The sequence below is a fragment of the Gracilinanus agilis genome, chromosome 2 (assembly GCF_016433145.1).
Source record: "Gracilinanus agilis isolate LMUSP501 chromosome 2, AgileGrace, whole genome shotgun sequence".
NCBI lineage: Eukaryota > Metazoa > Chordata > Mammalia > Didelphimorphia > Didelphidae > Gracilinanus > Gracilinanus agilis.
The window spans coordinates 3023169-3046094 of record NC_058131.1 but is presented as its reverse complement, the minus strand read 5'-3'; positions in this window follow the sequence as shown (position 1 = coordinate 3046094).

Genomic DNA, 22926 nt, shown 5'->3' with positions numbered 1-22926 from the left:
GTGAGATGGAAGTGCAGAGGCCCTCTGCTTAGACAAATGGGGAATCAGGGAGACAGAAGAGCGAGGCGCTTCCCCAGGGTCCTGGTGGTGCTGGATGTCATGCCCAGCCACCCAAGAAAACTTGGGACCCACCATGGCCTGGTACTTTGGTGAGTCGGGTGAAGTCAGCAGCTAGAAGCAGCACCTGACAGTTAAATCCAAGCTTCCTTCTTGTTCTCGCCCACCCGTAGCTCCTGAGAGTCACCAGAATGGCTACAGTAAGAGGCATTATGGGAGTCCGGACGACATACCTTCAAATACTTGCAATTCACCCTTCTGGTTGTGATGAACAAAACATTCCTTTCAAAGTGGCCTCAGCTCTCCGAAGAACCCTCATCAGTTGGATGCATGTTTTCTCTTTCATTCTTCAGACAGGACGACTGTGGTCCACTTCTGCCCACACGCATATTTGAATCGTGTTTTAAAGATGGCTTTCCAGAGTCCTCCCTCCCCGCGTCCCTCCCTTCCTGCTGGAGAAGGCAGGCAAGCCGGCCTCGGCCGTGCCCTGTGTGAAGTCAGAACGTGTCCGCGTTTGCGATGTCACGCACAGCCCGAACAAGAGAAGGGCAGAGAAGGAGGTTGGCCTCAGGGGGAGCCTTGGGATGGCGGCTCCTCGGGGTCGTCCTGGGCTGCGCTGCTGCTGAGGAGAACCGGGTCATCCCCCGCGGATCGTCGCGCTTGTTGCTGCTGCTGTGGACGACGTCTCTTCACTTTGCATCAGTTCATATAAACCTTCCCAGGATGCTCGGAAAGCCTCTGGCTGGCAGGACGCCGGCTCTCCTCTGTGACTGGGGAGGGGAGGACGGAAGGACGTTCTCGACACTCACGGGAAGGGGACGAGCCTCTGTTGAGTGCTCACCAAGTGCCAGGCGCTTTGCCCAGCGAATTACAACCTGATCTCACTTGGTGACAACATCGATGAGTTAGAAAAGGTGGAGCTAAGGCTGGGGAGGGGTCCCAGGGCCTTCCCTTCCCCCCTCTGGCTCAATGCAGGTCAGGCCGCAGAAGGGGGCCAGGTAAGCTGGGACACGGCCGAAGGCCACTCCAGGGCTCCAGAGAGAGGCACGATGGACTAAAAGCAGATAAACAGCCCTGTTTTCCCCAGGCCGGGCCACGCTCGCTCCTGCTGGTTCCAGGGCAGCCTGACGCAGGCAGGTGTGCGCCGTCCCAGCAAGCCCATAACGGGTCCTCAGAGCGATGCCCACTTAAGCCGGAAAGCCTGTCAAGGGGCTTCCTCGGCGGATGCCCTCCTGACATTCTGGCCCCACTTAGGGTTTACGAGCCAGCAAAGGCGGGAGCCCGAGCCTGGGTTCAGCCCGTCCTGGTGGTCCTCGGCTCAGCCATCAGACGTGCTGGGGACCAAAGGCTGAAGCGTGGCTTAGGGAAGAAACCGGGGACGGCCTGAAGGGAAGGGGCCGCCGTCCAGCTCTCTTGCCCGGGCACAGCTCCGGACTCTGCAGGCCAGGGAGACAAAGGCACTGAACCCCGAATCCAGGGCCCCTCCCACTCTGTTCTTCAGCTGTCTACAGACACAACCTTGCCAGAGGCTAGAAGAAATAAAGGTACCTGAGAAGCGGCAGGTTTTCTGGGGAAAATCCCCATTTGGCACCACAGGCCCCCTGGAGCATGGCGCCCTTTGGCTCAGTTTCTGGCTCCATGAAATGGGGAGACTCCTCCTGAGCACTCGTCCCCCCTTGCCCACTGTGGCCTCCTGGATAAAGTCCATGGTCGGGGTAGGAATCCCCCCTGCGACACTTCCTGGCTTTGTGACCCTGGGCCAGTCATTGCACTTCTTCCTCATCTATTAAATGGAGATCAGGAGTGTCGCCTCCCCCTGGGGGGCCTCCTGGGGACCAGGCGAGAGAAGAGAAGGCAGATCCGCTGCAACAAGCAGTTGTCAGTCAGCGATGCCCGGCGGGATCGTTCTTCCAGGCGATGGACCTTCGCGTCTTCCTGCCACGAAGGCGGTCACGGCTGCCGGGATGCCGGGCTCCGAGCTGGCTTCTGCTTCCATCCCTGGAGGGGCCCTTCTCTGTTTTGGGGGCTTCGGGCCAGGCTTGCTGGGAGCATCCCCAGCCTGAGGACAGGAGCCCGTCGGGTTTGCCCCGGCACCCTCCTCCCCACCCCGTGCCACGGACGTGCCCGCACGTGCCCCGGACAGGCCCCCACTGAGCCTGGGTTTCGCACTCGGGGTCTGGTTGGGGTATCCTCTGCCCAGCCAGACTCTCGGACCCTCAGAGAAGGAGCCTGGCTCGGGAGGACAACGGAGGCCCCAGAGAAGTCAGCGCCAGGCGGAGGGTCGGAGCCTTCCTGCTTCCCTGCCAATTGGCCCCCCGGAGACCTTTGGGAGGAGCGATGAGACAGGAGAAGGGCCTTGAGGCCGGGCCTTTAGGGAGGCAATGGGTGAGCTCAGCACCTGGAACTCGGGACTTGGGAGTGTTTGCCGAAGGCAGACTGCAATGACTTTGCTGAAGAGCAAAGGGCCAGGCGGGCTCCTGAGGCAGGAGGGTCCCCCATGCTCTGGGAAGCTCCAGGCCAGCCATGTAAGGAGGGAGGCTCCCCGAGGCCCAGGACGGCCCTCCTTTGGCCCCGGCCTCCTGGTCCCTCGCAGGATGTGTTCAAGTTAATCTGGGGGGGGGGGGGGCTCAGCCAGGGTGGAGCCAGGCCTGCAGATGGGAAGTCCTGGGTTCAAGGGTGACCTCAGACACATCCCGGCTGTGTGGTCCTGGGCAAGTCACTTCACCCCCTTGCCTAGCCAGCATGACACAGTCCCGGCTCTAAGAGGGAAGGGCTGGATGAAACGTTGGCATCTGATCGACGCTCGCCAGCTCTGTAAAACGGAACCAAACAGAACTAAAGTGAGCCCCACAGAGACAAATGCAGGCTTGAGGTCGGGGCAGAGGCCCGCCCAGACCCAGCTCCAAGCAAGACAGACCAGCCCTCCCCAGTGGGGGCCCTTCCTCAGCCCCTCTCCCTGCCCATCTCCAGGAGAGCTCCAGGCTCAGCCTCTCCCTTGCACCATGGTCGGAGGCTCCTCAAAACCTGCTGCCCGCTGCCAGCCCAGACTGCTCGGCCCCAGGATGCAGATGAGAAGCTCCTCCAGCTCACACGGGTTTGTTGACTGACTGAAGTTGATGAACTGACTTGGGATGAGCAGCAGGGACAGGGGTGGGGCTTGGGGGGGGCTCTAAAGGGGCCGTCCTGGGACCGAGTGACGGATTCCCTTCCCGGCCCCCCTGACCCTCAGGAAGCAGACGCAAGCGCCCGGGGACGGACACTCTTTGTCTAACAGGGACGACGAGCAGGAATAAATTAGACCCGGCCGGCTGACGTGAGCCGCGAGTCTGCTTCTCGTCATGGGATCCGCTGACCCTCCCAGCCAAAAACGTTCAGGCCCGTTAGCCTGCGAGCTCCCAACTGCTGGCAAGATGGAGGCTTGTTCCACCAGGGCCGGGCAGCAGCCAGAGCAGGGGGCTGCGGGAAGCAGAGACTCACTGGGACCAGGATGCCCTGGGACCAAGCGGAGGACAGTGGGCAGAGCTGGGGGGACACTGGGAGGGCCGGGCCAGAGCAGACATGGACAGTGTGTGTGTGTGTGTGTGTGTGTGTGTGTGTGTGTGTGTGTGTGTGTGTGTGTGTGAGAGAGAGAGAGAGAGAGAGAGAGAGAGAGAGAGAGAGAGAGAGAGAGTGAATGTAGAGGGAGACACTAGGAGGCAGGGCCAGAGCAGACATGGACAGTGTGTGTGTGTGTGTGTGTGTGTGTGTGTGCATGTGTGTGCATGTGAGAGAGAGAGAGAGAGATTGTGGGTGTGAGTGTGAGTATGAATGTAGAAGGAGACACTAGGAGACACTAGGAGGCTGGGCCAGACCAGAGATGGATAGTGTGAATGTAAGTGTCAGTGTGTGTGTGTGTGTGAGTGTCTGTGTGTATGAGTGTGTAAGTGTAGGGGCAGATACTAGGAGGCTGGGCCAGAACAGAGATGGACAGTGTGAGTGTAAGTGTCTGTGTGTGAATGTGAGTGTGTGTGTATGAGTGTGTGTGTGTGTGTGTGTGTGTGTGTGAATGTAGGGACAGATACTAGGAGACTGGGCCAGAGCAGAGAGGGACAATGTGTGTGAGAGTATGTGTGCATCTGTGTATGAGTGTGAATGTAGAGGGAGACACTAGAAGTCTGGGCCAGAACAGAAATGGACAGTGTGAATATGAGTGTCTGTGTGTGTGAATGTGTGTATAAGTGGAGGGGCAGATACTAGAAGGCTGGGCCAGAGCAGAGATGGACAGTGTGAGTATAAGTGTTTTGTTTGTGTATGTGTGTGTGTGTCTGTGTGTGAGTGTGAGTATGAGTGTGAGTGTAGAAGGAGACACTAGGAGACACTAGGAGGCTGGGCCAGACCAGAGATGGACAGTGTGAATATGAGTGTCTGTGTGTGTGAATGTGAATATGAGTGTCTGTGTGTATGAGTGTCTGTATGAGTGTAGAGGCAATGAAAGGGAGAGCTTAGAGGGATGCTAGGACATAGCCCAGGAAGGTCAGAGCCATGCAGGAGCCCAGACCAAAAGTCTCATTTTACAGAAAAGGAGACTGAGGTCCCAAGGGGCAGAGACTTGACCAAAGAGCCTTCCTAACTCTGAGTTCCTCCAGCCCTGCCCAGTGTACTTTCCACTGGCCCCCTCTTCACCTCTCTCAGTCAAATGACACCCAATTCTTGGCCAGGTTGGGATTGTTTGAACCTGAATGAGTCCATCTATTTGCCTACAAATGTTTGGAGACTGAATTTCTAATGGATCAGGACCCTTTGGGGCCAGAGGACGTTTGCCATTAGCTCCATTTAAGAGGCCAGGAAGCACACTGGCTCCAAAGGAAGCTGCCACAGGGAGAATCATTCCACTCTTGGCTTTGGCCAGTTGTCTTGGTGTCACCTTCTCTACTCTGGCCCAGCCTCCCAGTGTCTGCCCCTACACTACACATACACACTCACACTCACACTCACACTGTCCATCTCTGCTCTGGCCCAGCCTCCCAGTGTCTGCCCCTACACTCATACTGTAAGGATGGGATTTTTTCTGGCCCATTTTTTTTTTTGTTACAATACACACACACTCATACACACAGTTAGGGGTGGCAACAATCCCGCAGCAATCATGAGAGCCGGGACTTCCAGATGGGATGCTCAGCTCTTCAAAGTCTGTATCTCAAGAAAAAAGAGCGAGCTCCCTTTGTCTCCCTGTGTCGGAGGCCGCTGGTACCTCTGCACGCACACCTCTCTCTTCCTGGGAAGTAGGGACGTGGAATAGATCGGAGGGTGGGGGACTTGAGCATTCCTGTCCCCCAGAAGTCCACACCTGCTTGGGCTCTGGGAAGCTTGGGAAGAACCCCAGGTTCTGGCTCTAATGGCAAGTGGGAGCCTATGGGAATCAAGATGTTGAACTGGGCAGAGAAGACCTCATGGTTCAAGGCTGATAAACCAGGACCCAGAAAGGACCTTAGAGATCCTCTAGAGTGTAGACTAGTCCCCTCCTTCCACACAGTAGAGAAGCTTGTCCAAAGACAGACATTGAAGATTCCCACCTAGATTCACTCTCCAGGTTGGCTTTCAGCCCTCTAGGGCAGATAGCAGCACCTCATCATTATACAATGCTTCTCCATCTCTCTTCACCAGTCCCCCTTGGATGACCCTGCCCACTGTGCTACTGCAGGGCTTCCTGTCAGGTTTGGATTGTTGGTGGTCATTGATCCAGTTTTCAGGCTGCCCACTGGATAATGCCCTTTACTCTCAGTTCATGACTCTCCCAACTTCTTTTATCTTCTGTTATCTCTTAGGGAGCCTCAGAGTTGGAAGGAAGTTCTGGGGCCATTCTGTCTAACCTGGGCCAGGCCAAGAATCCTCTCCATGGAGCATTGGACTAGGGGCTGTCAGATCTTAGAACATTGTGTGAAAGGGAGGTTAGAGAGCAGAGCCTCATCCTTCTCTTCGTTTTACACATGAAGAAACCAAGTGAGGCTGCCCATTGACAGACATTTTTATTTTATTTTATTCCTTTCATTGATTTTTCAGTTATATGTAGAAACACGTTTTTAGCAATTATTTTTTGACACTTTATGATCCAAATTCTCTTCCTCCCCTCGTCCTTCCTCAGATAGTAAAGGATCCATCAGAGTTGTTCCAGTCCTTTCATGCGATATTTACTTCTGTATACCTCATGTCGTGAAAGAAGACATCACATGCAAGAAAAACTCATGAAGGACCCAAGATGGTTCAGTCCAGATTCTGGCCCCAGCAGTTTCTCTGATGGCCATGAAGAGCATTTTTCATGGTGAGTCCCTTGGGGTTGTCTTAGATCTTTACTTTGCTGAGAATGGCTTGGTCCTTCACAGCTGATCATTGTACCATATTTCCGTTTCTGTTTAGTGTTTTCCCAGTTCTTCTCACTTCTCTTTGCTTCAGTTCAGAGAAGTCTTTTCAAGCTTTTCTTAGCTCATCGTATTTATCATTTCTTATGACACAATAAAGTTCCATTACAACCTTATACCACAGCCATTCCCCAAGAGATAGACAATGCCTCAGTTTCCAACTCTCTGCCATGACTAAAAGAGCTACTAACACTATTTTTTGTATAAGTAGGTCCTTTCCTTCTATCTTGGGTCTCTTTGGGATAAAGATCCAGTAGCGGTATTGCCAGGTCAAAGGACCATAATATTATGGACCTTTGGTCATGGTGCCATATTCCTCTCCAGAATGGTTGTATCAGTTCACAGCTCCACCAACAGTGTATTAGTGTCCCCATTTTCCCACATTCCCCCTAGTATTGATCATTTTCTTTTTTTGGTCCTATGACCAAATGATGGTCCTATGACCATTTGGTCCTATGACAGTATGATAGGTGTGAGGTGGTACCCAGAGTTCTTTAATTTGCATTTCTGTAATCATTATTGATTTGAAGTATTTTTCCATAGAACTACAGTTTTCATTTCTTCATCTAAGAACTGCCTGTTCGTGACTTTTCACTATTTATCATCAGTAGATATTTATCAGGCATTTTCTACATGGCCTGGATCCTTTTACTTCCAAATCTAAATGGCTTCATGGCTGCCATTTCTCAGTCCCACATCTTCACTGGTGTCATCCTGCACCCTTGTTTCTGGCCCGACATCCTCCCCTTGCCCTTTGGTCATGTGCACTTGGGATCCTTCTCAGATTCTGAAACATGTCTGGGATGATGGGACTGTGAAATCCTGGTAGAAGGGGGTCTGATCATGTGTACTGAGTGCTTGAAGTCTGTCTCACAAATTATTCCTTATACCCATCTGTGATGCCCCTGCCCCCACAATAATAGCCTGAAAGAAAATAATGGATTAGGATTAGTTTTCTTTATAAATATTATCTCATTTAATCCTCCTCACAACCTTGGGAGGTAGGTGCCATTATTGTTCCCATTTTACAAATGAGAAAACTGAGGCATGTAGCAGTGAAGTGAATTGCTCAGTCATACAGCTAATCCATATTTGAGGTAGGATTCAAACCCAGGTCTTCATGATGTGAGACCCAACACTATGCTTTTTCCATCTTTTATCTGAAGCTCTCTAGAGTGTAATAAGTAATAACAATTGACATCTTTGAAGTGTCTTAAGCTTAAAAGCAATTTAGTTGATTGTTTCATTTGATCCTCATAAGAGAAAGGTTAGTGCACTCACTCACTAGTGTATTTTGCCCATTTCACAGCTGAGGAAACTGAGGCTCACAAAAGACAAGTGATTGATTTCAAGGGACTGCTACTTCTGCATGGATTAGCTAGGTGGGATGTCCAGTGCCCTCTTTGCCTCCCCATGCTGTCTGTCTATAGTTGAGGGAAGCATTCCATGGTCAAGAAGAAATGTAGCCGGCCTCATAGAGCCTTGGTTTTGGAGGTGGCCCTAGGCAGGGCATCTCGACAGGCAGGTAGGACACAAGCTGGTAACTCCATCGGACCTAAGAAGAAACAGGCTAAGTGAGCAGCTGGTGTCAAGGCAGGCTAATGCCTGATCTGCGACTAGACCTGGTTCTGGGCTCTTTCTACTACCCTCACCTTTACCCCTCCCTACTCCCCCCCCCCCCAAGGGGGTGGGCTGTTTTCCTCCCCAGGTAACAAATTGGCATGTGAAGCTGCTGCTTTGGCCAAGTGTTTTCCTGTTTTTCCATTTGGGATCCTTAAATGAAGCCCTAGCAGAGAACTTGAGATGCCACTGGAGAGGCTGGGTTTGTTTGTTACCTGTTTCCAAAGGGGGTAGGGGTGGAGATTCTCTCCCTCTCTCTCTGTCTCTGGCTCTCTGGCTCTCTTCCTCTCTGTCTCTGTCTCACTCTGTCTATGTCTATGTCTATGTCTATGTCTATGTCTATGTCTATGTCTCTCTCTCTCTCTCTCTCTCTCTCTCTCTCTCTCTCTCTCTCTCTCTCTCTCTCTCTCTCCCTCTCCTCTCTCTTCCTCTCTGTCTGTCTCTCTGTCTGTCTCTGGTTCTCTGTCTCTGGTTCTCTGTCTCTCTCTCTTCCTCTCCCTCTGTTTCTCTCTCTCTCTCTCTCTCTCTCTCTCTCTCTCTCTCTCTCTCTCTCTCTCACACACACACACACACACACACACACACACACACACACACACTCTCACACGAAGACATGTTACAGAAAACATATGGTTGCCATTTAATTTACGCATTATCATTTTTCATTTTGACGTCCAAGTTCCTCTGTAGCGGGCGCAGAGCCCTGGGCATTGTACGACTAATCCAGGCTGAGGGCTCCCGAGTCTGGCCAAAGGAAACGGGATTCTGAAACCCAATTGGAGGACAATGACAGGAAGACTTGGGAGAGAGAACCAGAAGCCACTGAAACCCTAACCATCCCTTCTGGACAATGTAAGCCTCCCTGCAGAGCCGCTTGTAAAAACATGGCGGCTCTCCCTGGCCGAGCCCCCAGAGGCATCAGCAATTCCTCCAGTGAATCTTTCAGAAGAGCGTTTCTTAAAGAGCCAGGGCATAGCCTTCCTCCCGATCGGCCTCTCTCCCTTCTTCCTCGATTTCCTGCTTCTCCAGCCTTCTTCTTCCTCCCCATCAGCAGACAGTCCTTTGCCTTAGGGTTACTTTTCCTAGCGGTTACACTGCAATTAGCCATAAAGGTGATGAAACCAGTTTCTACGCCCATAACGACCACCAGATCGGTGTTTATTTTCAATTATTCATCCCTTTTGTTCTAACAAAACAGACATTTCCTGACGAAAGCCCAGTCGTTTCCTCTAACAAAAAGTATCATCTGCTGCCCCTCCCCCCAAACAACAACAACAACAACAACAAATAAATCAATAAAGCAGCAACCGACAAGATGGAAGAATGCCTGGAAAGGCCAACGCGGATCAGCTAATAAGGGGAAGAAGAGAAGAGAAAATCGCGATGGCAGAAAACAAGGGGGATTTGGAAACCCAACAGCATTCTCTGTGTCCCTTCCTCCCAGCACTGACTGACCCCATTGGACAGCCGACCTGCGCCTGCCGTCACTGTCCCGCTCCTTCATCATTGACTGGTGCCAGTCTGGGTCCTATTGGCCAGGCCCGGCCTGCCAGCCTTGAGGAAGGAGCCAGCTGTCGCTCTACTGACGGGTGCCAGTTTCTCTCCTAATTGGGCTGTCGCTGCTCCTCTTCGAGGCTGGCCATACTGACAGGGTCGGGCGGCTTTGTGGCTTGTCCTTTCCCCACTGCCGTCTCCATCCCGTCCCTCTGCCTGCGGCTCTTTCCCAGTTTCTAGACTCGTTTTCACAAACCGCAGTTTCTTCAGTCGTCGCTCAGTCCCGGAGTGCCCACGAGGGTTCTAGCTCTGGGAGGTTCCCCATAATGCTGCTGTGGAGAACGGGGGCACTTTGGGGTCTTTGCTGGCTCACGTTCACCTCCTAGAACGCTGGGAGTGGCTTCTCTCGGTCAAAGGGGATGAACGGTTGAACAGCTTTTCTTGCACAATTACAAAATGTTTTCCAGAATGCTTGGACCAAATTACAGCTCCATCAGCCATGAATAATAATGCGTGGCAGCATTTCTAGAGCTCTTCCTCTGTGCCAGGCACTGGGCTGAGCAGCTCACCACAACTGTCTCATTTTATGCTCATGACACGCCTGGGGGGACGTTCTGTTGTCATCCCTATTTTACTTGTGAGGAACCCGACACAAACCGAGGCTGTGGGATTTGTCCAGCTTCGCCCAGCAATAGTCTCCTAACCTCAGCAATACTGAATTTCCCTGACTTTTGCCGCTTCAACTGATGCTGCGCAGGAATACTCCAGGATTTCTTTTAATCTGCGTTTCTCTGGCTATTACATCACTAGATCCATCAATAGATTTGTAAACAGGAAGATGAAGAGCTAGGTGGTGCAGTGGCTAGCGTTGGGTCTGGAATCAGGAAGACGCATCTTCATCAGTTCAGATAGGAACACAGACAATTACTAGCAATGGGACTCTGGACAAGTCACTTCAGGCTTTTTGCCTCAGTTTCCTCATATATAAAATGGGCTAGAGAAAGAAATGACAAACCACTCTGGTATCTTTGCTAATGAAACTCCAAATGGGGTCATGAAGAGTTGGACACAAGAATGAACAACAAAACAACAAACAAATCAATTGACTGGTAGGAGAGAGGAGAGAGAGTGAGAAAGAGAGAGAGAGAGAGATAGAAGGAGAGAGAGAGAGAGAGAGAGAGAGAGAGAGAGAGAGAGAGAGAGAGAAGTTTAGAAGACAGACAATGTATATTAAGCACTTACTATTGGTCAGGCACTATGCTAAGTGCTGAGGTTACAAAGAGAAGCAAACAATATAGTCGCTATTATCAAGGACCTTCCATATTCTAATGCCATTCAAATCAGTCAATGAGTATTTATTAAGCATCTATTTTTTTTTAAAATTTGATTATTACATTAAAATTCTCAGGCATCTCCCATCTTACCTCCCCTTCCCATGCTAGAGAACGTATCATTTAACAAAAAAAAATATGAATACATAAGATTATGTCTGGTTATGTTTCTATCATATCAATTCCTTTTGGGGAGGTGGATATGCATAAGTCATTCCTCATACAATACTTCTGTTGCTGGATATAATATTCTCTTGGTTCTGCTCACTTCACTTTCATGCAGGTTTTTCTATATATTTTTAAAATTAACTTGCTCATTTCTTATGGTGCAGTAATATTCCATCACAATCATATGCCACAACTTGTTTAACCATTCTCTGATTGATGGGCATCCCCCAATTTCCAATTCTTTGCTACAACAAAGTGAGATGCTACCAGTATTTGAGAACTTATCGGTTGTTTTGCTTTTTCCCTAATCACCTTAGGAAATGAACCTGAATGGTATTGTATGGTACCAAAAGGTGTATATAGTTTTATAACTCTTTGGGCATAAATACAAACCATTCTACAAAATGGTTGGATCAATTCACAGTTCCACCAATTATGTATAGGTATCCCTTCCAAATTTCAGGAGTTAGGAATTCCCCCTCCTTCTGATTTAGATAATTCATATACAAATTTTTGACTCTCCTTTTTGTACCAGAGAAAAAATTTGATTTTTTGCTGCTTTTTTCTTTTATGGGGTGTTTATAGTACCTCATTGTAAAATTGGGTTGAATATTTGGTCATTGACTGTATTCAGGTCACAGTTAGGTAAAAATGAGTTTTTAAACTTTTCTTGTATTGTCAGCTGGCCTTTGCATGTCATCTGCAGCTTCTTCAAAGCTCCCTCAGAATTCCCATTTCTTATGCTGTCCTGTGATATATCAAAACTCTGATGTGGAAAATCAGGACATGGAAAGGACATCTCTATCAGAGTCCTCTCCAGCATTCATCATTTTGCCTCTATCATTTTAGCCAATCTGATGGTTGTGAGATAATATCATGGAATGGTTTTATTTGCATTTGTCTAAGTGATAATGATCTAGAGCAGTGATAGCCAAACTTTTTAAAGAGAGGCCAAAAGAAAGGAAATGCTCATCTGTCAGTCTGTTTCTAAGGAAACACTTTTGAAGTTTCATTGTACTGTATCCTACTCATTGTATTCGTCAGATTAGGAATAATGTTACATAGACAGACAGAATATTTCAGGGGGCCACATCTGGCCCGCAGGCTGTAGTTTGCCCAACAATGATCTAGAGGGTTTTTTCCCCATATAGTTATATACAGCTCTAATGTCTCCATCCAAAAACTATCTGTTTATATCATTTGCCCACTTATCACTTGGGGGATGGCTCATATTCTTATAAATTTGACAAAGTTCTATATATATTTCAGATATGAATCTTCTGTTTGAGAAATTACCTTTACCCACCCTCTCCCCCAATTTTCTGCTTTCCTTCTAATCCTGACTACATTAGTTATATATCATGAATGTCCTCTATTTTTTCTTCCCGTATCCCTTAGTCTTCCTCTAATAGTCTCTCCATTACTTTATCCTTTGCCCTCTTTTCTTTAAACCTATTCACCCTTCTAAAGTCTCTCCCTTATCTTTATCCTTAACCTAAATATCTCCTTATAAGTTAATAAAAAATTTACCTTCTGTATTTATCTATTATTTTCCTTTATCCAGATCTGATGAGAATAAAGTACTTGTATTACAGCCCTCCTCCCTTTCATCCCTTCACTGTAACATTTTTATTCATACCTTTTTTTTTTAATAAACCCTTAATTTCGGTGTATTGTCTCATAGGTGGAAGAGTGGTCAGGGTGGGCCATGGGGGTCAAGTGACTTGCCCAGGGTCACACAGCTGGGAAGTGTCTGAGGCCAGATTTGAACCCAGGACCTCCCGTCTCTAGGCCTGACTCTCACTCCACTGAGCTACCCAGCTGCCCCTTCATACCTTTTTTTATATAAGATAATTATTCCATTTTATCCCTCTTCAACCAGTTTTATTTCATTTTTGACTCATTCCATTATATTTAACTCAGCTTTGAAGCTTCTATCTATGTATGTTCTTTCAAACCACCTAGTTAATGATATCAGTCTTAAGGTTTATATATACCATTTTCCAATATCAGAAACAAGCAATTTGACCTCCTTATTAAATCCTTTATAATTGGTCTTTTATGCTTCTCTTATGTTTCTTCTCAGTCTTGCTTATCAAATTTTTTGTTCAGTTCTTTTTTCTCTCTTTTTTCTTTTTTTAAATCCTCACCTTCCATCCTGGAGTCAATACTGTGTATTGGCTCCAAGGCAGAAGAGTGGTCAGGGTAGGCCATGGGGGTCAAGTGACTTGCCCAGGGTCACACAGCTGGGAAGTATCTGAGGTCAGATTTGAACCAAGGACCTCCCATCTCTAGGCCTGGCTCTCCATCCACTGAGCTACCCAACTGCCCCCTTTTTGTTCAGTTCTAACCATTTCTTAAAAAAAAAATTTTAGTCTTTTATTTCATTAAATAGCCTTATTTTTTCCTCGCCTATTGATACCCAGCTTCGTTAGGTAGATTATTCTTGCTTATAAAACCAGATCCTTTGCTCTTTGAAATATTGTATTTATGCCCTTTATTTTTTATAAAAGTTGCTAAATTTTGTATTATCCTATTTGTAGTTCCACAGTATTTAAATTATTGCTTTCTAGTACCTTGTTGTATTTCCTCCTTAACTTGGAAGTTATAAAATTTAGCTATAATGTTTTTGTGAGTTTTCCTTTTTTTTTTTTTTTTGGTCCCTTACAGGTGGTGCTGGATGAATCCTTTCAAGTTCCACTTAATCTTCTATTCCAAACCTTGAGGGCAATTTTCTTTAATAATTTCTCAAGGCATAGTGTCTAAATTTCTTTTCTATCATAACTTTCAGGTAGTCCAAGAATTCTAACATTGTCTCTCTTTCATCTGTTTTCTGGGTCCGTTGCTTTTGTAATAAGATCTTTCATATTTACTTTCATGGTTTTTTTTTAAGTTCCATTTTTTTCTCATTGTCTTAAGAAGTTGTTAAGCTTTCTCTAGCCCATTTCTAATTTTTAATGAGTTATTTTCCTTGGGAAGTTTTGGATCTCTTTGTCCAATTGGTTGATCTTTCTTTCAAATTAAAAAAATTTTGCATTTGCATTTTCATTGTTTTTATTTTTTTTTTAATTTTCCCTCAGTCTCTCTCATTTGGTTTTTAAAGTCTTTTAATAAGCTCTTCTAATGATTATGTTTTTGGTCTTGGGTCGATTTTATGTTTTTCTTTGAAGTTTGGAAGTGGACATCTTAATTTCACTCTTTTCTAAATATGAACCCTTATCTTTCTAAAGTAGTTATCTATGGTTGAGTTCTTTTTCTTTTCTTTATTCATTTTTAGCAGCCCATTTTTTAATGGTCAACTCTTATGCTAACATTGGGCTCTTTTCCCTGTGCATGTTGGATAATGGCTCTGGATTTGCTTTTGTTGTTGTTATTTCCTGAGCTTTCTCTGGGTCTTTGACCTCTTGGTTCTTCTAATGTCTATATTTTAGGGTCCCCAAGCAGTGATTTCCCTTTCAATGCTCTTATCCCCTGCAGTTTTTTCCAGAGGCTACGAGTGTCCTTCTGTATTGGAGCCCAAATCAGGCTCCCAGAATTCTCACCTTCCTTCAATGGCACTCATCAATGTGCATGTGTTCTCTCCGCTTCCTCCTCTGCAATCTAAATATCAACTGTGTCCCAGGGCCTACCTTAAGTTCTGGGAAAACAAAGGCAAAAGATAGTTCCTGTTTTCAAGGAATCCACAGTCTAGTGGGGAAAGTAGCATGCACATAACTATGTACAAATAAGCTATCGGCAGGATAAATCCGAGATAAACCACAGAAGGGGCCAAATAGATGGTGTGGTGATTAGAACCCTGGACTTGGAACCAGAGAGGCTCATCTTCATGAGTTCAAATATGTTCTCAGATGCTAGTTGTTTGGCCCTGGGCAAGTTACTTAACCAGCTATGCCATAGTTTCCTCATTTGTGTGATGAGCTAGAGTGGAAATGGGCATCTTTTCCATAATTTCAGCTAAGAGAACCACAAAATGGGCACACAAAGAGTGAGACATTACTGAAACAACTCAACAACAACAACAAGAACAAAATTGGGACAGCCATGTAGCACAGTGGATAGAGTACTGGACCTGAAGTCAAGAACACTCTTCCCCCTGGTCTCAGATATTTCCTATCTGTGTGACCTTAGGCAAGTCATTCAACCCTCTTTGCCACTGTTCTCCATCTATAAAATGAGCTGGAGAAAGACATGGCAATCCATATGCAATATCTCTGCTGAGAAAACCCCAAAATGGAGTCAAGAAGAATCAGGTTCAATAGAAAATAATTAAATAATAACAAATTAATAGAAGGAAGACACTGGCATTAATTGGGTCTGGGAAAGGCTTCTTGCCGAAGGTGGGATTTTAAGCTGTACGTTCAGGAAGTCGGGACACCCTCAGAGCAGAGATGAAGAGAGAGAGAATTCCAGGCATGAGGGACAACCAGGGAAAATGCTCAGAGTCTAGTGGGATGGAGCGTCTAATGCAAAGAACAAGAAGTTGACTTCTTGTAATGGGGAAAGATGGCTCAGGGTGGAAGAGGGAAAGTGCACTATTCATGAGCAAGGTGGATAGGCAAGGAGTTAGAGATGAAGTCATGAGAGTGAGCTGAACTGGAAGCAAAATGAGCCTAGAAGTGACTCCTCCTGAAATGCTAAGAGCCCCAAGTCAGGAGAGAGGAGCCCCAGGATAGAGGTCCCTGCAAGGGGGGGAGGAACTTGGTGAGGGGAAGGATAAGTGATGCAGAGAGCATGGGCTAGGATTGTTATTAAGGATCTTGAACACTTTCAGATGGTGGCTCATATCAACATGTATTCTTCTGTAAACTATTTGTTCATCCCCTTTGGTTACTCAGATGTTAGGGAATAACCTTTGATCTTCCAAATTTATGTTCACCCCGTAGTGAATCTTGATGTCAGAGTTTTTTCGTATATATTAAATGTAACTTTTCTTTCTTTTTTTCCCATGATTATGCTTTTCTTTTCATTCTAACTCGATTAATTTTATTTGGGTAAAGACTTTTCAAATTTGTATTATAAATAGGTTCAACTTTATCTTTTATAATATCTTCAACCTGGGTCTAGTTATAAAAATGAAATAAAGCCTTCCTCAGAATTGTGCGTAGCCCAGCAAAACAAATTTCCTCATTGGCCGCGCCCAGCCGCATCGGTCTGTCTCTGCATTTGAAGTTCATCACCTCTGGCAGGAGAGGAGCCCCGTGTGTGTGTTTTCTTACTCTTCCGGACTCAAGGTTCACCACTGTATGGGTCCAAGTCCTAACCTCTTCCCAAGTGTCTTTTCTTGATAATGTTGTTGTCCTTTAGAGTTTTGCCTTCATTCTTGTTTACTTTGCCCTACTTCGCTTCACACATAGCTTCCCAGTTTCTTCTGCGATTTTCCCGTCCATCGTTTTTCAAGGCACCATCTTATTCCATTACATTTGAGAGGGATTATTTGTTCATCCAATTCCCCACGAGGTAGGCTTTTCTTTAGCTTCCAATTTGGGGGACTGATGTGAAAAGGGCTGCCAGAAATATTTGTATACACGGAGGGTTTTTTCTTCTTTCTTTATAATCTCACTGGAGGATCAGCCTCGTCGTGTCACTGCTGAGTCCAAGGGTGGGTGTATTGGGATTGCTTTTTGGTCATAATTCCAGTAGCGACGTGCCAGTTTTCCCACAACCGCTCTGATGCGGGTCATTTTTGTAGTGTCAGCTTGTAGGTGTATGAGGGAACCGGAAGATTCTCATTTTAATTTCTCTAATGATTAACGATTTGGAGCACTTTTTAAATGGCCGCTGATGTTGCTTCCTTTGGAAGTTGTCTGTTCACATCCTTTGGGTCACCTTCTTCACGGACTTCTCTCCCAGCACCTTCCTCTGAATGGCTGCTTCCTTCTAGGGCCTCCATTAGAGGACCAGCCAGGTTTTCCGTATTCTTCTGCGTCTACTCTTTTGACTGTCTGAACTTTCTCCTCTGGGCCCCGGGATGTGCCCTCTAAAGGAAAGGGGATCCCAGGATGCAGCGAGCCGCTTGGGGAAATCAGAGGATGCTCGGAGGGCTGCCCAAGGAAGAACAAAGACCGTCAGCCTCTTGGACCGCACAGCCTTAAAAGAGGCTTCATTCTGAAGCTGCCCTCAAAGCAGATTGAACTTCTGGTTGCAGCGTTCACGTGAGTGTTCTCTAGGAGTCTTCCAGAAATGGCACAAACCGCCCTGGAGGAGAAGCCAAGCACTAGAGTATCTCCAAGAGCGACACCAAGTTCATCTTCCTTTCTGGGGTGCAGTCGGTGACCTCTGAGCCTGCCCGTGTGTGGCTTCTGCCAACCCTTATTCCTTGTGCATTTCTGAGGGATAAAGTGAGGACTGTCCCACACATGTGCCCTCTCTCATACGTGTTCATGTAGCAGCTGCTATCTATAACTGGATAAGTTTGGACATGGATTAGTCCATGAGTATGCCGGGTTCCCTTGGATGACAAGGCGTCAAAGGGAGTTCATGATTCTCTTGATATTAAGATGACTCGCATCAGGAACGTTCTCTTCAAGGTCAGGATCTTAGGAGAGGTCTTCTCCCCTCGCCTCCCCTCCCCTCGCCTCCTCTCCTCTTCCCTTCCTTTCTTCTTTATTTTGTTTTGTTTTATTATCTCTCTGCGCCTCTGTTTTTCTGACTCAGTCTGCCTGCGTGGCCACTTCTCTCTCTGTCTCTGTCTGTCTGTCTCTGTCTGTCTGTCTCCCCCCACCCTCCCCTTCTTTCTTTCCCCTCACTTGCTGTCTTGGTGACATCATCATTTCCAATGAGCTCAATGATCATCATTTTGCAGATAACCATCAAGTCTTCATATTCAGTCTTATTGTGTGGCCCATTTTCCAGCCCCTCCTCACTGGCTTCTTTTATGATTAAAATTCTCTGGAGACCACATCCAAATGTTATTGTTATTGTTTTCTTGAATAGCAAAAAGTGGGGCGGCCGGGTAGCTCAGTGGATTGAGAGTCAGGCCTAGAGACGGGAGGTCCTGGGTTCAAATCTGGCCTCAGACACTTCCCAGCTGTGTGACCCTGGGCAAGTCACTTGACCCCCATGGCCCACCCTTACCACTCTTCGGCCTTGGAGCCAATACACAGTATTGACTCCAAGACGGAAGGTGAGGGTTTAAAAAACAACAACAACAACAAAAAGTGGCAGAGACAGATAGACAGACAGACGGACAGAGTGACAGACAGGCAGACAGATGGAGAAACAGAGAGGCAGACAGAAACAGAGAGAGACAGACAGAGACAGAGAGGCAGAGAGGAGGCAGAGAGACAGAGAGAGAAGAGAGAGAAGAGAGAGAGAGAGAGAGAGAGAGAGAGAGAGAGAGAGACAGAGACAGAGACAGAGAGAGAGACAGAGAGACAGAGAGAGAAGAGAGAGAGAGAGAGAGGGAGAGAGAGAGAAGGGAGGGAGGAGAGAGGCATCAGCCAAGTGTGGCTGGCTAATTCAGCTGTCCTCTCCCAGAGCAGGCTGAGCCACCCCAGAGCCAGACCATACGCCATCCTGATTGGAGGACTCGGGACTCAATCAGGACAAGAGGCCAGTTTTCTGAAGGCCAGGATTAACCCTGCCGCATTCAGAATGGCCGTGCTGTGCATGTGCACTTTTCTCCCCTTGGCTCTGCCTGCCTCATTGAATTCCGTCACCATCCAAGACACTTCTTGTTTTCAGATAAACGAAGAACTTGCCTCTACCTTGCCTCAGTCTGGGGGAGAAACCAATTTGTAGCTTCAGTCCAAGATCAAATTGACCTATAAAATCAAAAAGTTTCTTTTTAGGACCAAAAGTAAATTAGCACTAACTTCCCGTTGGTCGTCTCCCCTGGATACCTTGTCGATATCACAAACACGTGGTGTCCAAAATGGAATTTATTGTCTTCCCAGGTTTATTACACGCTGTTCCTCTTTCCTCTTCGGTCCTTCTCCAGTCTCCACACTTACTCAGGCTGGTACTGGGATACTCTGCCTCCTGGCTCTAACCCCTGAGGACTTCCAGTGTTCTTCTATTTTCAAAATGGAAACCAGAAGGAGAAAAGAATGATCATCTATTTAAAATAGGCAGGGAATGTAGTACCTGGCATATGACTGACCCAAACCACATGGATTATAGAAACAGAATTTCAAAACTTGTTTTTTCTTTTTTTCAGAAACAAAGATAGACTTTAAAGAATGAAGAAATTTAGGATTTATGGCTTAGCCCTGGCCAATAAATCTTCCAATGACAATAAAACCGGAAGTATGTTAGATATTTAGTGATTTGACAATAACCCTACTAGGGAGATAACTTACAGAATTATATACATGTACATATATATGTATATATAAAATATGAATATAATATATATAAAGTCAAAGGTACCAAGAGCAATAATCAAAATAGAAAAGATATAGTTTGGTGTCATTAGTTCTCTTTTACAAAGCAAGAATTAACAAAACAAACCCTATTATTTGATTAAAAATAGAAATGTCAATCAATAGATAAGAAAGGCATAAATGCAAATGTACACCAATGGTAAGTGGTAACCTATAATATAAACTACTAGCAACAGGGCTCATCATTTGTCAAGAATGTTTAGGCTCAAAAGAAAACCATTTCGAAGAAAACAGGTTAAAATTAGTTTCTCTTGTCCTTCATCACAATAAATTCCAAATAGAAAACCCTCATTTAAATGTAATCTATGGTCTAAGGCACTCCCAAAGACCTGGGTTCAAATCTGAATTCAGACACTTCATAGCTGCATGACCCTGGAGAAGTCATTTAACTCTGCCTGAATTTCCTCAAGTATAGAATGATCTAGAGAAAGAAATGGCAAACAACACCAGTATCCTAGACAAGAAAACCTGAAATGAATTCAGGAAGTGTTGGAGATGACTAGAATGACTGAACAACAACAACAACAACAACAACAGCAACAGCAACAGCAACAGCAACAGCAACAACAACAACAACAGCAACAGCAACAGCAACGACAAGAACAACAACAGCAACAACAACAACAACAGCAGCAGCAGCAGCAGCAGCAACAACAACAACAACAACTGGTCCCTTTGTTCCTGTATAAGCATGTGAGGTATAAACGGGTGTTATGTATAGGATAGCCTTTATTTTACCTCCACAGAAACGCGCCAGGACAAAAGGCTCACAGGAGTCCATGGATGGAAACAAAATGCATGGAGCAGTCCAAGAAGACATTAAGTCTACCTCAGTCTAGTCTATGGACCTCATCCTTCAAGTAAAGCTGCTCCCTCATAAAAAAGCCTAATTGCCAAGTGGAATGGCCTTCCCTTAATCCTATCTTCCTTGACCTTCCTTCAGCCTCTGACCCTCCCAATCGCCACGTTCTCCCATCTCTCTAGGTTCCCATGATCCCATTCTCCTCCTTTCTAGCCGGCCACTTGTTCTCAGTCTCTCTTGCTGGGTCTTCATCCAAGTCACATTCACTCATCATGCGTTTCACCCATATTTCTCTCCGGAGCCCTTTTCTCTTCTCCCTCTCTATCACTCTGCTTAGTGATCTTGTCTAGTTTCAGAGCTGATTCTCAAATCTGCTTCTCCTGCTCTAACCCTTCTATTGACGTGTCCAACTGCCTTTCTGACCTCTCCAGCTCATGTTTCCCCCCAATTCCCAGCCCCCACCAGCCTCCCAAGCTTCCCTATTACTATTGACAGCAGCCTCCTCCTCCCGTTCCCTGGGGTCTAGGTGTCGCCTTCACCACTCCCCACATCTCTCTCCATTTATAGGAAGGCTTTCCCAATCCCCCTTGGTGACAGACAGCTCCTTCCCTCTGCCCATGAGCTCCCATTTAGCCTAACCATACCTCGTGGGTACATAAATGTGTGCATTTTGTCTCCACCATTAGATCACAAGTTCCTCCAGGACAGGGACGAGCCTTTGTCTCTCACTGGATCCTCACCGACACATAGTAGGTGCTTCATAAATGCTTGTTGACTTGGCTGATTTGGCATCAGAATTCCTTAGTAATATTGGTATAGACATCGCCTCGAGTTTATTTCTCCATGATTAAACTAGGAACACAGTTATGTCAAAGAAGTCATTTGGCGTAATTTATGTATCGGGAATTATTTCGTAGAGAAACTTGTAAATGTGTCTAGACAAGGTGATTCCCCATTTGGTCCCACATGGATGGCTTGACTGCTGGTTTTAAGCTTCAGTTGTTTATGATCTATGAATCTCTTCCCTTCCTCCTCTTCCCTCCAAATATCCATCCTCTTCGATTAAGGTTTTAGTCACCATGGCAGATGATTAAGAATAGTGGTTTGGGACCATTTTTTTAACCCTAATATCATATATATATATATATATATCCTTCTCTAATAATTTTATTTGTTACAGGGCTAGGCAATGGGGGTCAAGTGACTTGCCCAGGGTCACACAGCTAGGAAGTGTCCGAGGTCAGATTTGAACCCAGGACCTCCCGTCTCTGGGCCTGGCTCTCAATCCACTGAGCCATCCAGCCACCCCCAAAATGGACCATCTTTTTAAAGTTAGCTTTCAGTTGTTGCCTGTATGTCCTTCTTGTGTTTGATGGAGATCATTTTTTCCCTCTTCATTGGTCAAATTATTGATCGATTTTTAAGAGCTTTTCCAGAAGCAGCTGTTTTGTGTGTCCTTTCAATAATCCTTTTGCTTGGGGCAGCTGGGTGGCTCAGTGGATAGAGATTCAGGCCTAGAGACCGGAGATGCTGGTTTCAAATCTGGCCTCGGATACTTCCTCACTCAGTAACCCGGACAAGTCGCTTAACCCCAAATGCTCAGCTCATGCCACTCTTCTGCCTTGGAAACAACATACAACCTTGATCCTAAGGCAGAAGGTAAAGATATTAAAATAAGTATAACGACATTTTTTTGCTGATTTGTGTTTTGTTCAATAAATATCTTGTCAGTCTCTCCTGTGGTTTTCAGAATGAAAACTTTGGGGACGTTTTAGGATATGCTGAATTATTTGTCAATTGTTTCCCCAGTTGTAGGCTTTGCTTTACTTTTGTTACTGAGATGAACATATTCCTCTGGGATTGCTTCAGCTCTCGTGAATTTGCAGTTGTTTTCTTATTATTTTAGCATTGCTTAATGCCATTTGTTATTTCTATAATTTATCACTTCAAATCAAGCCAAAATATTTATTAATCAACCCTGCGTGCCGGGCACTTTGCTGAATGTTTGGAATGTAAAGAAAAGCAAAAAGAGGGAAAAACAGGCTCTGCTCTCGAGGAGCTCCTAATGGAAGAGGGAAGACAACGTGCAAAGAACCGTTCCAAATAAGATAGATACAGACAGGTTGGAACTGCTCAAGGGAAGGAAGAGGCCAGCATTAAGGAGGACCAGGAAAGGCCTCCTATACAAAGTGGGATTTTAGCTGAGACTTGAAGGAAGCCAAGAGGCAAGGATGAGGAGGGAGAGCATCCCATGCAAGGGATGCTCCGCCAACAGAGTTGATTTGAAGAACAGCAAGGAGAGCAGTCCCACTGGATGGAAGAGTATGTGGGGGTGAATATGATGCACTGGAGGAGGGGAGAGCCTGGAGGCAGGCAGATCCTACCCCAGCAGCTCCTAGCATAGTCCAGGTGTGAGGGGATGAGAGCATGCCCCAGGGTCAGAGAAGAAGAGGAGGCTTATTGGAAAGATGCTCCAGAGAGGAGATGAATGTCCATGAGATGCTGCAGAGGGAAAATCTTCAAGAGACGCTTAAAAGTGAAATCAATAGGGGGCAGTTGGGTAGCTCAATGCACTGAGAGCCAGGCTTAGAGACAGGAGGTCCTAGTTTCAAATCTGGCCTCAGATACTGCCTAGCTCTGTGACCCTGGGTAAGTCACTTAACCCCCCCCCCTCC